Below are 16,881 nucleotides of genomic sequence, written 5' to 3'. Positions count from 1 at the left end.
TAATCGCGTAGATAATTTAGTGATTGATAATCAGTCCTCGTGGGATCGACAACCTTACTTTACCACTCTATTACTTGTACGACCGGTGCACTTGCCGAAGTCACAACACATATAAAAATGACAAACGTAATCATGCATGTCATGTCAAATAGTATCCCTCTTCTGCCTCCTGTTGTGCGATGCCTCAGCATTATCTGCTATTGTACATAAAATGGTAATTCCCATAACACATGGTGAGATAATCATCTCAGTAAACTAGGGGTCCTTGGAGGGCTATTCCACCCCTAGGTTCACTTCATGCATAATCACAGTATAATGTAACACCTCGTTCTAGAATCGATTTGTTAATATTGCTTTATGATATTAAGCGCAGTTACAATCACATTGGTTCAATTAAAAACCCGGATAAATTTTTCATTTTCTTTTTAAAACTTACTTGTTTTTCCTTTTTGACAATGCCAAGTTTAAAATAACCAATTGCGTGACCATAACCTTATTACCTTACGAAATAATCAAAACTAAACTTAACATCATATTATTATTTTGTTTAAGTTCAATACTAAACTCTCTTCACTTCTTATTAAATTGGAATTTCTATACTTACTTTACAGTTCTCATCTCACACTATGTTATAGGTCTCTCAGTTAGCTTCGCGTGAGTTCAAACCACGCTCAAAACAGAGATCTGTAGCTTGAGTTATGCCAATTTTTTTTTTGATAACAGAGTTATGCCAATTTTAGTAAACTAGGTTGGTGCTGTTTTCGGGATGTGCGCCCGAGCGCTCAAATGGGCGCTCGAGCGCCCAAAGACTGCAAATTTTGCCATCGTCAGGTTTTTTTAACGCGCTTGGGCGCGCAACACTTGGGGCAGACTTAGTCTCCCCCTGTTTTTGGTGAGTTTCTTGGAGAAATTCCATTCCCTTTCATTCTTCAAGGGTCATAACACCTAATAGACAATGAAAGGCCAACCATGGTCACCCACCATGTGGCATCCACTTCCCACAAACACTTTACCAATTCATCATGCAAATCAAAATGAAAAACATAACTATAAATTCATCAATATGTTAAAGTCTCAATTACATCAATGTTCTTCCAAATTTCACATACATGCCAAAGGACTTAGCTACAAAAGGAACATGATCAAAGCTATAAGCCATATACAACAAGGCATTCACCACTACAATGATCATGCACTAAGTCCCCCAAAATACATCATGTGTCCTCAAAATATACATATACATGTGGCAATGTAAATGGCATATATATCTACTATCCTAGATGTGATGCAATCCAAAATGACAGGCTATCAACATATGACCATCTATTCCAAATACGGCCACTTGCCACTAGAGGCTCCTGCAGCATCTGTACTTGAAAGGGGGTTTCTACAACACGGGGTGAGATATACGAATACATCTCAGTAAACCAGGGGTCCTTGGAGCATCTCTCCACCCCATAATTCACTTCACAATATAATAGCAATAACAGTAAATAATGCAGTAAATACATATCCATGCAGTGTGTAAAAACATCTACAGGAGACATCCCTCGAGCTCCTGCTGTCCTAAGGATACTCAGATGCAAATAGTCCTACTAATCAGAGAATCTACCAAGTATGAATTACGCATCGTCATGTAACTACAAACATAGAGAAACACCATCCTATGCCACACCCAAAGCATACACATACGTATAACAAAACATTAAACTACTTCATTGCATTTACATACACTATCAACAACCACTACCCATTCAGGGCTTGGTGGAACAATAAAGGGATTTACACCCAAGGTCTGAAGGCTTACCTCAATGCTTCCAATCTCAACCTTTGTTTACCACCAATGAGCAATTAATCAAACTTCGAATTCAAGTTACAACTTTGCAAAATACACACCTACACCAAGGTGTCACACAATCAATCAATGCAAGTTAATGAATATCAACATCTTCATCAACAAAGCAACATTCCACACCATAAGCATGTACTTACCTATCCAAATGAGCTAATCAAGATCCATAGCTTGCTCCAATGTGTGGTGTAACACCTCGTATATATCCGGCAATGTTATCATACTATCGTATTAAGCAGCGCTTAATAAAAATGCGAAATATCTTTTTCTTTTCAATTATGATGTCATTATCATTACCAACTTGTTTATTAATCAATTAATAAAACAACGTCTGTATGTAATTGCAATAAAACAGCTATCTGAATATACCTCATAACATAGATAATAAAAGTGTGGCTCTAGTCACGGAACTACAACAACGTAGACCGGACCATCTAACAGTTTATACAACTCCAATCTAAAATACTAACATAAAGTGTCATGGACAATCCTCATGCTCACTCAAATAAGGCAACACGCCCAACATCAGTCTCAACAACAACGTAAACATAAATAACAGAAAACATAAACAACATCCATAACCAGTCATGGCAACAAACAGCATAATATCATCAACTAAGCTCTGGCCTCCTGCCGCCAGAGGCATCAGTCACCAAACTACCGGAACCTGAAATAAGCATTCCCCAAACGTGGGGTGAGATCTCTAAACAAGAAATCTCAGTAAGACAAGGGGTCCTCAAGGATCTTCCACCCCAAGCTCACTTACATGTGCAATATAAGTTTAAAAGCAGTTCATCAATATCATTTCTAAAACAGTGCAATGCAGCAGATAATCATGTCATGTGTATAAATTCTATTCTACTGGCCAGAGAAATGCATGATTTACATACGCCAAATACCCACACTAGTGCAAGACGCTACTTGCATTCACCCCGGATCACCATATTGTATGACGCTACATACTTAGGCTTACCGTCAAGATGAAACAACGCATGCATATTAAAAGTCATTACACATAAAGCTCATCAGCATTTCAAATATTCAAAGCATGTAACACAGCAAGCATACAACCACACCCCCATGGGACATGGTGGAACCACAACATGATTAAACCGAGGACACGAAAGCTTACCTTGCAAGCTAACACCCAAGGCCAAGAGTCCACAGCTCAAATTCCAAACACAGCAGATTCACAATCTGTTATGGACCAATACTATATCAATAATAATCCGACACAAGCATATAAATTAAAGACAACGCATTTCCTTACGTTTTACGTCTTAAGGCTCCATGCCAAGCCATAAGTCCTTAATCACAACGATTCTGACTTAGTTCATTAATTACAGAAGTTTCACTTCATCAATCTAGGATCTACAAACCCCCAATAGCCTACTGCACACACAGCACAGCTACTGTTCTTCGAAATCCCAGAATATCCGGATATTCCTCGGGACCATATCCGGATATGCAATATCTGGATATCTCACTGGACATATCCGGATATGCAATATCCGGATATCCAGAATCCCATATCCGGATACTCAAAACCCATATCCGGATATCACATATCCGGATATTTCTCGGGCACATATCCGGATATTTCACGACAGAATGCAGAAAATGCATTTCGTGAAGATATCCTTCCAAGGTCCCATTTTTAACACTTAATTACGTTAAAGCATGCATCTTTATACTGATTAAGGTCCACACCCCAGTTGGTTACTTGATTAACCCTTTAAACATACAAAGATCACACCTTTAACCCATTAAAACACAAGCTCAAGGTAGGTACAACTCACCAAAGCTCAAAACAGAGGTTGGAGGTGCTCTTGGAGCTCACAATCAGCTCCCAAGGTGCTAACTTCAAGGGTGCACGAAAATACCACCCAAGCAAGGATATTTCTTCACAAAGGAAGCTCCTTGAAGCCTCACAAGCCAAGAACAACACTCCTCAACAAGAATGCCACCAAACCAGAAAACAACTCAGCTCCCACAGCCACCACAACTCAGAAAAGGTGCTCACCTTTCACTCACAAAGATGATTCCCACTCACCCAAGGTGTTTTAGTGAAGAAAAGGAGAAGAAAGGCTACAAGGGAGGTCACACAAAGGTGGAGAAGGCCAAGGCAGCAACCACCAGCTCCAAACTCACGTAGAGAATGTAATATGGCATAGGGTTTAGTGCCCATTAAGGCTTATATAGTGGTTTAACAATTACACACACAGTATTAACTTTAATTGCTACGCTTATCATTTTAATCCCAAACTTTGGAATCTGAAACTACACATTTTTCCAAGAATTATCATATTTTTCTTATAATTTTCTGAGCACTTTTCCGGTACGCGCTTTTCTAAGCCAGTACCGGTTTCTAGCACCAGTTCTCATTATTTGGACTTGAAACTCGTTTCACAAGTCCTACATATCATTCTCGTAATTATCATGCACTTATTATAATTTTCCGGAATACTTTTTCGGTACTCATATATACCGACTAGCAGAACCGGTATCTGCACTTTTCTTCCGAAAAGCGACTTTCAACATTATTACCCACTTATTATAATTAATAAAGCCTCATAATAATTATTAGGGTTAATTATGGAATCATTTCCTATTTTCTCATAATTTATTAATTAAATTCATTAATTAACGGTGCAGGTTCTTACATGTGGTCACTCAAAGTTGGTCCACTTGCCTCAATACTAGCAACACAAGGGACGCAATCAATCATCTAACTCACTGATTGCTCAAAATGCTAGAACATCCATAAGCCCAAGCATGAATTTTGCCATATATTGAACAACAACCAAATGACTATCTAACTCATTTCTACCGTTTACTTATCATTTATAACAACTTTTACAAAGGGCTTAAGCTTAAATCAAACTCAAACTCATATCACTCACAAGGACACTATTCATCATCTTCCTCCATCATACAAACTCCATGAAAACAAGTTTGAAGAGTGAAAACTTACCACAAAAAGGTCACACAACTAGGGGATGTTGATCTCTTAAGCTCCCATGGGCGGAACTACCTTCAAACTCCTCCAATCACCAAATGGGTCAAATTTTGGGAGGAATAAATCTCACACCACAATGCTCCCCACTCAAAACCAAGCTAAGATTAAGGATGAGAGGAATATTCTAAGTGGTTTTGGCTTTTGAATCACTAAAATTGGTTGAGAAATGGAGTGGCTAGGGTTTTTCTCTTCCAAAATGTTTTCTCCCTTCCTTTCCCTCTCTCACGGGTTCGTCTGCTGGAAGAAGAAGAAATGAAGCTTCATTTGGTTTATTTGCACTTAACTTAGTTAAGTTTTCTCCACCGGATATGAGCTCATCTATCTATTCAGCTTCATTCTCTTTCAAACTTTACCTAAAGGTCTGGAATATTTTTCTAGGAATATTTCTAATTTTACTTTTATATTTTGGGTACTTTTGCCTACACCCATTTTTACCCTTAATTTTCAATGACTGCACTTTTTACCTCAAAAGTGACCCTAATTCATTTAATTAGGCCCTATACTTAATTTTACTCACTAATACATGGTTAATTACTTAATTACATGTAATTTACTAATTAATTAGGTTAGGGCTATTATATATAAAATCATGCATACATCAGAATATATATATCAATGAATGTGTGCAATAAAGAATCCTACTGACCAGAGAATACAACATGTATGCATTACGCAAGGAAACACTGTCTTATGCCTCATACAAGGAAACATCGTCTTGTGTGGCACACAAAGATACATATATATACATGCATCATATAACAATTCATTTTCAACATGTCAAATCAAAGAACCATCCTCCCTTGGAGTCTGGTGGAACAAACGAGGGATTAACCCCAAGGACCGAAAGCTTACTTGGCAAGCAATGTCCTCCAATGCACTCTCTGTATATATCCAAAGGATCTAACTAGCAAAGTCTCCCAATATCAAAGCCTATTTCAAGGGTGTGAAGACAATCAATATATGCATACTAGTCTACCATATTTAATTCAACAGTATCTTTTGCTTATTTAAGCATTCAAGACTTTTTCTTTAACTCCTACTCAATGATTACATAAGTTATGACTTAAACTCACTTTTTAAGTGTTCAATTACAAGGGTTATGTTTAGAAAAATCTTGTTTCTGCTTAAAACATAGCAATATCCGAATTTTTCTCGAGAGCATATCTGGATATCGATATCTGGATATTGCATTCTCAATAACCGAATATTTCGCGACAAATTGCAAAAACAGCAATCAATGCGAAATGGTGCCCAACAAGCACCATAATGCAACCAACTACCACTCTTCCAACAACCCTAACATGCATTTATCCTCATGGGCATATTATTTAACATTCCTTATATCAAAACCCTAGATTTACACGACCTAACTCGTGACATTCTTCAAAAACACATGAGGGGAGTTAGGATAATTACCTTGGGAGCTCTAACCAACTAAAAGGAAGACAACCCAAGCTTCCTAACCCAGAAATGCTCCTTCCTAAAGCTCAAGTCCGAAAATAGCTACTCAGAAATGGGTTTATCTCTCTTAAAAACAACACCACAAATGGGAAGGATGAACAAGGGGGAGGAGAGATGTGAAGATTTGTGGGTAATCTCTCTTGTTTCTCAAAGGATTTGATGAAGCAAAATGGAAAGGAGGAGGAGGAGAAGCTCTTCTTTGTTCCTTGAAGGGCACAACTACTGGAAGAGAGGAGAGAATGAGAGGAATAAGTGTTTGAAACATAACTTAAATGAGTTGTGCAGTCCAAGTGAGTAAAAACTTATCTAACTCACTCACTTAACTCTCTTTCAAACTTTACACATTGACTTACAATGTTTTTATAGTAATATTCACTATTTTACTTTTAGCTTTCAGGTAACTTTGTCTATCTGTATTTTTATTCTTTAACGGTCATTATTCATCCTTTTTCACAAGGTAACTTTCATTCCTCTAATTAGATTTCTCTTCTAATTAATTATTTATTAATAATTATTATTTCTTAACAAATTGGTAAATTTATAATTTACAGGCTAGTGTCATTAACTCATTATACAGACACTTGAGTGACATACGGTACAATGAATATAGGTGATGATTTTGAAACATCACAGGGTTAAGTGATGTAAGATGTAATCATGTAATCAAGATATAAGGGATGAGTTTGAAAATCTAAAAATTAACCGATACAGTACTATATAATTATAACGTACGGATTTAAATAAAAAAATTCCCTCTCATATTTTAATTTTTAAATAAATTTTTGTATAGTAAAATGGCATCTCTTAACAGTATAAATTAAATACACTTCATTATATTTTTTCAACTAATCAAATTCATAACAAAAATAAAAAGAAATCAAATACTTGCGGCGTTTGCGCGATATGCAAGATAAAACTCCCCTAATTTCACACCTGTTTAATACGTTCCTATAATTGAACAAGACAAAAACATTTTAAAATTATAAACCCAACATATTATTGTTAATACCGTAAAATAAGTCAATTTTATTAATTTTGAATTTTCTAATTTTGCTTTGTAAGAATATAATAAAAAAATCTTAAAATCATTAAGGATACAATAAAACTCCCCTAATGACATGCATATTAAATACATTTGTATCATTGACTGACAGTAAAATTCGAGGAAATAATTCTTTATTATTTTCTATTTATAACCAATTAATATAAATATTTGCTACGAAGAACTAATTAAGGAGAAGAATTTTTCTCTGCAAATACAAGATCAATTAACGAGGATAAGAAGAAAAATGAAGTAAGACACATAACATAAAATGAAAAAGCACACATGATTATAACAGAAGAGAGTACATAAAGTAATTATCTCACTTTCAAAAATAAGAATTCGAATTTGTTATAATAAAAATGAATAATTGTGCGTGAAACCAATAAGAAGAATTAATATTCTTAAAATTTGTATAAAGTTGATAAATATTTAAAATCAAAAGAAAAATCTACCAGTAATTGTTATTAGAATTATTTTACAGAGCCAGACTCTTGCAAGACTATCGGTTGAACAGCTCATTATTAATTTCTGATCAATTTCCGTGATTAACTTTTTCTTCTTAATTAGAGGTGTACAACTTGAGGTCTTTAACGAGAATAATGTGTTGGTAGAGATTTGGGTAAAGCTTTTATATGATCATACTAAAATAATATTAAGGCACCTACCAAAAAACAATAATAACAATAATAATAATAATAAAAATAATAATAATAATAATAATAATAATGATAATAAGGAGACTAGCCGTTGATTGTGTTGGTAGAGATTTAGAAAAAAACTTCTATATTGATTTTAGGGAAAATTTCAATAAAATCCTGTAAATTTTCTCACAATCACTTACCACTTTTTCGAAATTTTTAATCATTTCATTCCTATTTAAAGTTTCTTTATTACTTACCCCCTAACTTGATTTTCCATTCAAAACTAAAGTTAATAAAGTTAATTTTTTTTAAAAATACCAAACTACCCTTAATTTTTTCAACACAATAGCGCTTACAAATTTTTCTCCTCCTCATATTTCAGAGTTGTGTAGTATTGTACTTTGTGTTCTCTCTTACTCTATAGTGATAAAGAAGAAGGCTACGGCATATTTGATGAAGACAAGGCGACGCAAGTTGCAATCAGGGACATCAAGGGTTCCTCTACTTTATCTTTTTCTATTTTACTTTAAGGGTAGTTAAGGTATTTTTCAAAAAAATTAACTCCATTAACTTTATTTTTGGATGGAAAATTAAGTTATGAAGGTAAGTGATAAAAAAACTTTAAATAAGGGTATAAAAAATTTAAAATTTTGGGAAGAAATAAGTGATTCTAGAGAAAACTTACAGGGAGCTTTGAAGTTTTCTGTTGATTTTATTTTCGAGGTATATAGTATAGGTGGGGGTTCAATTTTTATACCCAATAACTAGTTTCTTTTAATATTAAAAAAGAATAATAATCCAAAATCTAAATTGATACAAGTTATAAGAACTAGATTCTTATATAAAATCAATTTTATTGTTGACTGACCTCAAATTTACACAGAAACTTGTGTTTTCAAATTTTAGTGAGTTAAAACTACAAGATATTTTAAATTAAGGGAATGATCCGTTTACATTCTTATTTTACGAATTACATTAAGTATGACTAGTTATATATTCTTCATTGAAGTATGACTAATCATATTTAGTGTAATTTGTAAACAAAAAATTTGTAAATATAACCTTCCACTTTAAATTAAATCAAAAGTAAATATATCATTATTTACTTACCTTAAAAATAAACTCACCTTAAAGCAAATTTTTTTAATAATAATATCTGTATAAAATCTCTCTCTCTTATCGAATCCGTATCTCTCTTTTTAAATCGTCGTTTTCAAACTGAATTATTTGGTTGTAACAATTGATAGATACATCAGCCTATGAAGCACCGACACCTCAAAAATTCTGACATGTCGTGTCCGACACTTGTCGACACTCTCCGACACTCCAACATGCATTGTAGAAACTCAAAAAATGGTTCAAAAGTTGTGTTGCGTTGCGTTTTTAGTTCCAACTATTAGATTCATTGGATTACAATTACTATTTTATTGAATTTAATATAAATATTTAGGATATCTTATGTTTCTTTGCAAAATTGATAGGTATTATAAGTTTAACTTCATTTTTTTGTTAAATTATTGAATATTAAATATAATATACACTACATAAATTAAAAATATTATTTAATATCAAAACGTGTCCTAACGTGTCGAAATCTAACATTTCTTAGAATTAATATGTCGTGTCACGTGTCCCGTGTCGGTATCGGTGCTACATAGATAACAGCTATGAAGCACCGACACTTCAAAAACCCTGACATGTCGTGTCTGATACTCTCCGACACTTCGACACTCCCCAACACTCTCCAACACTCGTTATAGAAATTCAAAAAAAAGTTCAAAGATTGCGTTGCGTTGAGTTTTTAGTTCCAACTATTAGATTTGTTGGATTACGATTACCATTTTATTGAATTTAATATAAATATTTGGGATATCTGATATTTCTTTGCAAATTTGATGAATATTATAAGTTTAGTTTTATTTTTTTGTTAAATTATTGAATATTAAATATAATATATACTACACATTTAATATCAAAACGTGTCCTAACGTGTCAAAATCTAACATTTTTTAAAATTAACGTGTCGGAGTATCGTGTCGTATCGTGTCACGTGTCACGTGTCGATATCAATGCTACGTAACATAGCAGCTCAAATAATGAAGCTATTGGGATTTACCAAAAATAAAATAAAATAAGGTATTGGGAATTCGGGATGACGAAATTTTGAATTGCACAAATCCACGAGTCAATTCAATTAAATTAATCTGCCATTAATCTCCTTATAGTAATGTAATTGACTTCCAAACTTCCCTTTTCTTTTAATTATTGAATTACATCACATAATTGATTGCATTTTAACTGCATGATGTTACCATAATAGGAGGGATTGAGACCCTTCATTACACAGGATTTTTTTTTTTTAATGTTTTTGTTGTCATTTAGAAAAATATTTCAAATGAGATCAGTAACGTTAAAACATTGAAAACATATGTCTTGAATATCTTGATTAAGTACTTCGTAAGATTGTGTTAATAACGCGATAGTGACTCTAAATTGTGTCAATTTGAATCATAACTAGTATCTCTATATGAAATAGAAAAATGTTATGGGTGTGTAGATGCATCTCGAAGGAAAAAACATAAAATGACATTCATGTGTGAGTCTCAATAGAATTGAACTAATCTACTATTAAATAAAAAGACGGAGACTGTGGTAAGTATGTTTAAATTGTGGCGTGCTCTTCTTAAAGCTAGAAAGAATATAAATAGGTATGAACACAACTATGAATTTTCGTAGCCCCTAAAACCAGCTTTCCCATATACAATTGAAAAAACTGGTGAGGTGCTATCAAGAGGCTAACTAGTCCAAGATCAAATGCAAAGAAACTACATGCATCATCTTAAGTAAATTTTCTTTCTTGTTTTCTAATTCAAGTATTGATCGTCGATTATTATAAAGTTAACGTATAAATCTAGGGAGGGGAATTTTTAAGATGGGCAATACCAAGGTTGGTCTTGGAGAGCCTCAATATGCAGAAGTCATGAACAAAAATAAAGATGCTGGAGTTGTCAAAACTGGAGGGTTCAATGCTGAGAAGCTCAAAAGCTTGATATTTGAATGGATTAGAGCCGAAAATCCAAAAAGTTCAACAAGTTCCCTGTCTCCCCTGACTCGGTTCAACTTATGGGCACTTACAACCACTACCATGTTGATGTTGTTGCTGATGGCTGCCCTTTTGTTAGAGTTCACAACAATTAGTGATACAGTGAGGCCAAGGCTTTTTACCTTGAATTTTTCTTCTCTTGGTCTATTTGGTCCTCCAGAAAGTAAGTACACTATATATGTGCTTGTTTAGTTCTATCAATTCTGCACATAAATAGTAGCCAGCTGAATTTTTGTGTATTATGCAATATATTGTTGTTCAGGGCTTTATGAGAACAATGGTTATTTGATGGTCTCACCAAATGGAGGATTGAACCAAATGCGAGCAGGTGTAAGTATCCTTAACAAAATTTCACAACCCCCTTTAACCTTTTTCACCATATGTGTTTTACATAGTCATTTTTGTCCATGATCAAGGATATATGTGCTGCAGATAAGTGACATGGTTGCCATTGCTAGATATTTAAATGTCACACTTATAGTTCCAGAGTTGGACAATACCTCCTTTTGGAATGACCGAAGGTGCACTCATAATGGATAAACTCATCTGTGTTTCTATGTATATTATAATCACTTGAATGGTGTTTTATGTCTTCTTAGTGCTCAAAATTCCTTGCTATGGTTTTGTAGTCAATTTGAAGACATATTCGATGTAGATTATTTCATTCAGTCTTTGAGAGATGAGATTCAAATATTGAAGGAACTACCTCTAGAAGTGAAGAATAGGGTGGAGACAAGATACCTATATTCCATGCCACCTGTTAGTTGGTCTAACATGTCATATTATTATAATATTGTAAGTTCTCTAATGTCTGATCTTACTGATTGAAGGTTCATTTTATGAAAACAGCAATCTTGTTTGAACATGACATTTTTATGTGATACATAATGCAGGTTCTTCCTCAAATAAAAAAGCATCATGTATTACATTTTACCAAAACTGATGCCAGGATTTCCAATAATGGCATTCCTGAGGAGATTCAAAAACTGCGTTGCCGAGTGAATTACAAAGCTCTGAGATTTACTCCACAAATAGAACAAGTTGGGAAGAAGATTGTTAAAATTCTGAAGCAAAAAGGTCCTTTCTTAGTTCTTCACCTGAGATACGAAAAGGACATGTTGGCATTCTCTGGTTGCTATGAAGGTTGCAATGAAACAGAAATGGAAGAACTGACCAAAATGAGGTTGAGCGTAAACCTAACAAATAATGGTTCAATAATGAGAAACTTTAATATGTTTTACTGAGTTTTTACCAAATACTAAAAATTCAGGTATGCATACCCTTGGTGGAAAGAAAAGGAAATAGACTCCAAAAAGAAAAGAATGGTTGGTTTATGTCCTTTAACCCCTGAGGAAACTGCTCTGACATTAAAGGCTTTAGACATTGATCCTGAAATGCAAATCTATATTGCTGCTGGAGATATATATGGAGGAGAAAGAAAAATGGCAACTCTGAGAAAAGCTTTCCCGAATTTGGTAAATCATAAACTTTCATCTTGTGCAGACAATAACATTTGGAATTGGTATACTATGCTTTGATAGTATACTTAGCTTTTTCTTTTGTTACTTTTTTCTTTTTCTATTTTTCATGCTGTGCTTGTGAAACAGGTGAAAAAGGAAACATTATTAGCACCCTCAGACCTTGAGCCCTTCCAGAACCACTCAAATAGGATGGCAGCATTGGATTACATTGTCTCCTTAGAAAGTGAAATTTTTGTGCCTACATATAATGGCAACATGGCTAAAGTTGTTGAAGGCCACAGAAGGTAACACCCCATTGTAAATTTACAAAGAAATTGTGATTATGGTATTTCATCCAGATTGATATAATACAAGTTATTCTGCAGATACCTGGGGTTCAAAACCACTATTATTCCAAACAAATTTATTCTTGTGCGTCTAATTGATCAGTATAAGAATGGGAAGCTGAACTGGGATGAATTTTCTCAAGTTGTTAAGACAGTTCATGCTAGAAGAGGAGGCCCAACAACAAGATCAGTTTTTCTTGGAAAACCAAAGCTAGAAGATTACTTCTATTCCAATCCAGAGGAATGTTTGCCACAAATGGACCAACAATCTTCAAACAGCTCCTCATAATTGTTGCAGCTAGCTACACAATTAGAATCATCAAACTCAGAGCCAGAACATTTATATTTTTTTAAATTTATAAATTTAAGAGTAAATACATTTTTTGGTCCTCAGCAAATTTCACGATTCCCGCTTTAGTCCCTAGCAAATAAAAAGGCCCATCGTGGTCCCTAAGAAATTCAAAATGGACCCATTTTAGTCCTTTTAGGGACTAATATGGATCTTTTTTGAATTTGTGAGGGACTACGATTTCAACTAAATGAATCCATTTTGAATTTCTTAGGGACCACGATGGGCCTTTTTATTTGCTAGGGACTAAAACAGGCATCATGAAATTTTCTGAGGACCAAAAAGGATATTTACTCTAAATTTAATAATCAAATTATACATCTAAGTAATAAAGTCAATAATTTTTATACATCTATAATGTTCATCACTCAGATTATAATTTTCATGACTGTTATAATGGACTTTTGCTAATATTTAACATAAAATTTATAATTTAACACATACAAAAAAAAAAACTCGTAAAAGGAGTATTAATGAACCAGAAAAGGAACATTTGTCATATCCATAGTCATAGTCAGTTTGTGCAAGCGCATATAACGACCTTGTTTTGTCTGAGTACCTGAATTAACAATGTAGCAGATTCTCTTCTAGCATTGGTTGGATATTTTCCTTTGCTCGAATTCTGTTGCATTCAGTGACTTTTGTTAACCGAGTCAAACCGAAAACCGGTTCACACTGATTCATATACATAACCATCTAATATATTATTTGGACAGGATACATGACGATTCATTGACTTTTTATGAACCCTGGCTGCAATATCAGGTCTCTTTCTATGCTTACATTTTTTTTTTTTAAAATAAACTTCTAAAATAAAAGCTCTACAAAAATAATTATAGAATTTGTTTTCCAAAGCTTATGTAAACGTACTCAAAATGACCAAGTATATATCATAAAATTGCCACCCAAGAGCTCACTAACACTGAATAATTATAATATGTATCATACGAGCAGAATAGAAGATGACATACTGTTACGTTGGATAAGAGTGAAGTAAGTTGATAGAATAAGATTTTGTTGTTAGTCTGTTGTAATTCATGGAAGTAGTTACTGTAGTTAGTTAGTAGGGATAATGAGGGAAAAAAATTAAAATATTATATTTTTAATAATTAATTACGAATTGGTAACAGTTTGGAAACTATTTTCGAATTTATTGCAGTCATTCACGTCCAAATTAGGCGTGACTCGTCTGGTATTGACACGTGGCACAAAAAATTAATAGTTTAACGGTAAAACTTTACAAGGCCATAACTTTTGACTCGGGTATCTGAATGAGGTAATTCTTTTTTTGATTCCACATAACTTTTCGAGATCTACGCAATGACATCTCATTTGATATATTTTATCTCTAACAAACACAATTCAAATTTACAACAATGATACTATAAAGATAGCACCAAAGTGGATTAACTCATCTATAAATAAGATGGCACCAAATTTCCTATTAAATACAAAACGCAATCAGCTCCTATTAAGTACAAAACGCAATCAACTCCTTTAACATTAAATTCAAAATTCAAATAACCACCAGCAGATTTATTTGAATTGGCGACAATCTGTAACCAACTCATAAAATTACAACGCAATCAGCTCCTATTAAATACAAAACACAATGAACTCCTATTAAATACAAAATGCAATCAACTTACTGGAGGTTATTTGAATTTTGAATTTATTGTTATAGTACCATTATTGAGCGTGAAAGAGTGCAATATATTCATAATTAGGTTCAAAACGACAACTTATTCGTAATTATTTATTAAAAAAGCAATATTTTAATTTTTTTGCCTCTACCAAGTGTTTGAAAAAAATAGTGTACAAGGTTATTTATTTAATTATTAAAATATATACAAATTTATATAAAATATATACAAATTTATATAATATTCTACCAAGTGTTTAGAATATTTATTTAATTATTTTCTTTATTAATACAGATTTTTTAAATTAATTTTTGAGTTTAAATCACAAATTAAATCTTTATTTTGTATTTCTTATTAATAATAATTTTTAAATTTATTTTTGGTAATACACTATATAATACAATTATTGCATATTTGAATTGTGTTTGTGAGAGATAAAATATATCAAATGAGATGTCATTGCATAGATCTCGAAAAGTTATGTGGAATCAAAAAAAGAATTACCTCATTCGAATACCCGAGTCAAAAGTTATGGCTTTTCAAAGTTTTACAGTTCATAAGTTGACTTTTTTTGCCACGTGTCAACACCAGATGATTCACGCTTAAATTAGGCGTGAATGCCTTGGGAGTCACGCTTAATTTGAGCGTGAATAGTCACACCTAATTTGGACGTGAATGACTGCAATAAATTCAAAAATAGTTTCTAAACTTCTACCAATTCGTAATTAATTATTAAAAGTATAATATTTTAATTTTTTTTTGCCGGAATAATGAAGGGAAAACAAATGTATAAAATGGTACTAACCAAGATTTGATGATATGAATAATAATCTGAATTCCTTTTACGTCTTCATTCTCTTTAGCCTCTATTAAGGGTTTGACCCTTAACATTGATAAAGAAATTAAGTATACTGAGCAAAAAAACCCTGATCATAATCGAATAACAAACTTCATCTCAGTGTGGAATTTCGTCGAACACTTTGCGTGCATGACGGGGGTGTTCAGCTTGGCCCAAATGGTGGCTGGCAGTTGTTAAAGCTGCGGAGACGCAACAAGGAGAAGAGGTCAGTGGGCTACACCATTGAATGACTTTGTTCTTGGCTCTGATCAGCCATTGTTGTTGGAGATTTTTGCAAGATGGGTTGTCTTTGTTTCTGATTCTGATTGTGAATGTGATGATCGACACCACCACCACCGCCACAATCCATTATTGGTCTCAGAAATTGCAATTGTGTTTTCTTGTTGACTCTGAATCTATACTTCACCGATTGAACGTTGATCATTGAGCTCATTTTGTTTCGGGGAATGAAATGAAGATGAAGTGTAACACTCCGTTCTAGAACCGATTTGTTAATATTACTGTGTGTCATTAGGCGAAGTAACAATCACAAATATTGAATTATAATACGGAAAAAAATTTCTTTTTTTGTCAATAAATGTTTTTATTTAAAATTAATTTCGTAATTAAAACCATTCCAATAACTGTAACCATAACTTAAACAATATGTGGAACACCTAATGTAATTTTATTTAAACTATACGTTGCTACATAGTGTGCCAAGTAGTCCCCTTAGATCAACAAGGCTTGACAACTCATTTTTATGGTTATTCAACACTAAACACCTCCCCTTTTTAGGTTACTTAAGTAATTTTATACTATTTCTATGGTCTTCATTTTCCAATATGTTATAGATTTCTTCGTTAGCTACGCGTGGGTTCAAACCGCGCTCAAATCGGAGCACCGTAGCTCAAATTATGAATTTTTGAAGAAAATGTGTTGAATTTCATGGGGTCCCGCGCTGGTAGCGCGAAACCCACGCTCCTCTTTGCGTCGTCCCGCGCTGACAACACCAACTTTGGCGCTCGTAGCGTCACGGTCTAGAGATTTCACCCTACATTGGTATTTTACCCGTAACTTGAGTTATACTTATCTGATTGACGTCATCTTGGTCTCGTTGGAA

General features: G+C 33.6%; 1 pseudogene; it reads left to right on the top strand.

Moving 5' to 3' along the window:
- The first annotated feature begins 11,391 nt into the window (after positions 1-11,391).
- LOC133306752 (rhamnogalacturonan I rhamnosyltransferase 1-like) lies at positions 11,392-16,206 on the top strand (annotated as a pseudogene).
- The last annotated feature ends 675 nt before the right edge of the window (positions 16,207-16,881 follow it).

This window comes from Gastrolobium bilobum, unplaced genomic scaffold (genome assembly GCF_033153095.1).
Source record: "Gastrolobium bilobum isolate Gb01-03AN ecotype WA unplaced genomic scaffold, APGP_CSIRO_Gbil_v1 utg35077, whole genome shotgun sequence".
In the NCBI taxonomy this organism is placed as follows: domain Eukaryota; kingdom Viridiplantae; phylum Streptophyta; class Magnoliopsida; order Fabales; family Fabaceae; genus Gastrolobium; species Gastrolobium bilobum.
This window is presented reverse-complemented; position numbering and strand designations above follow the sequence as displayed.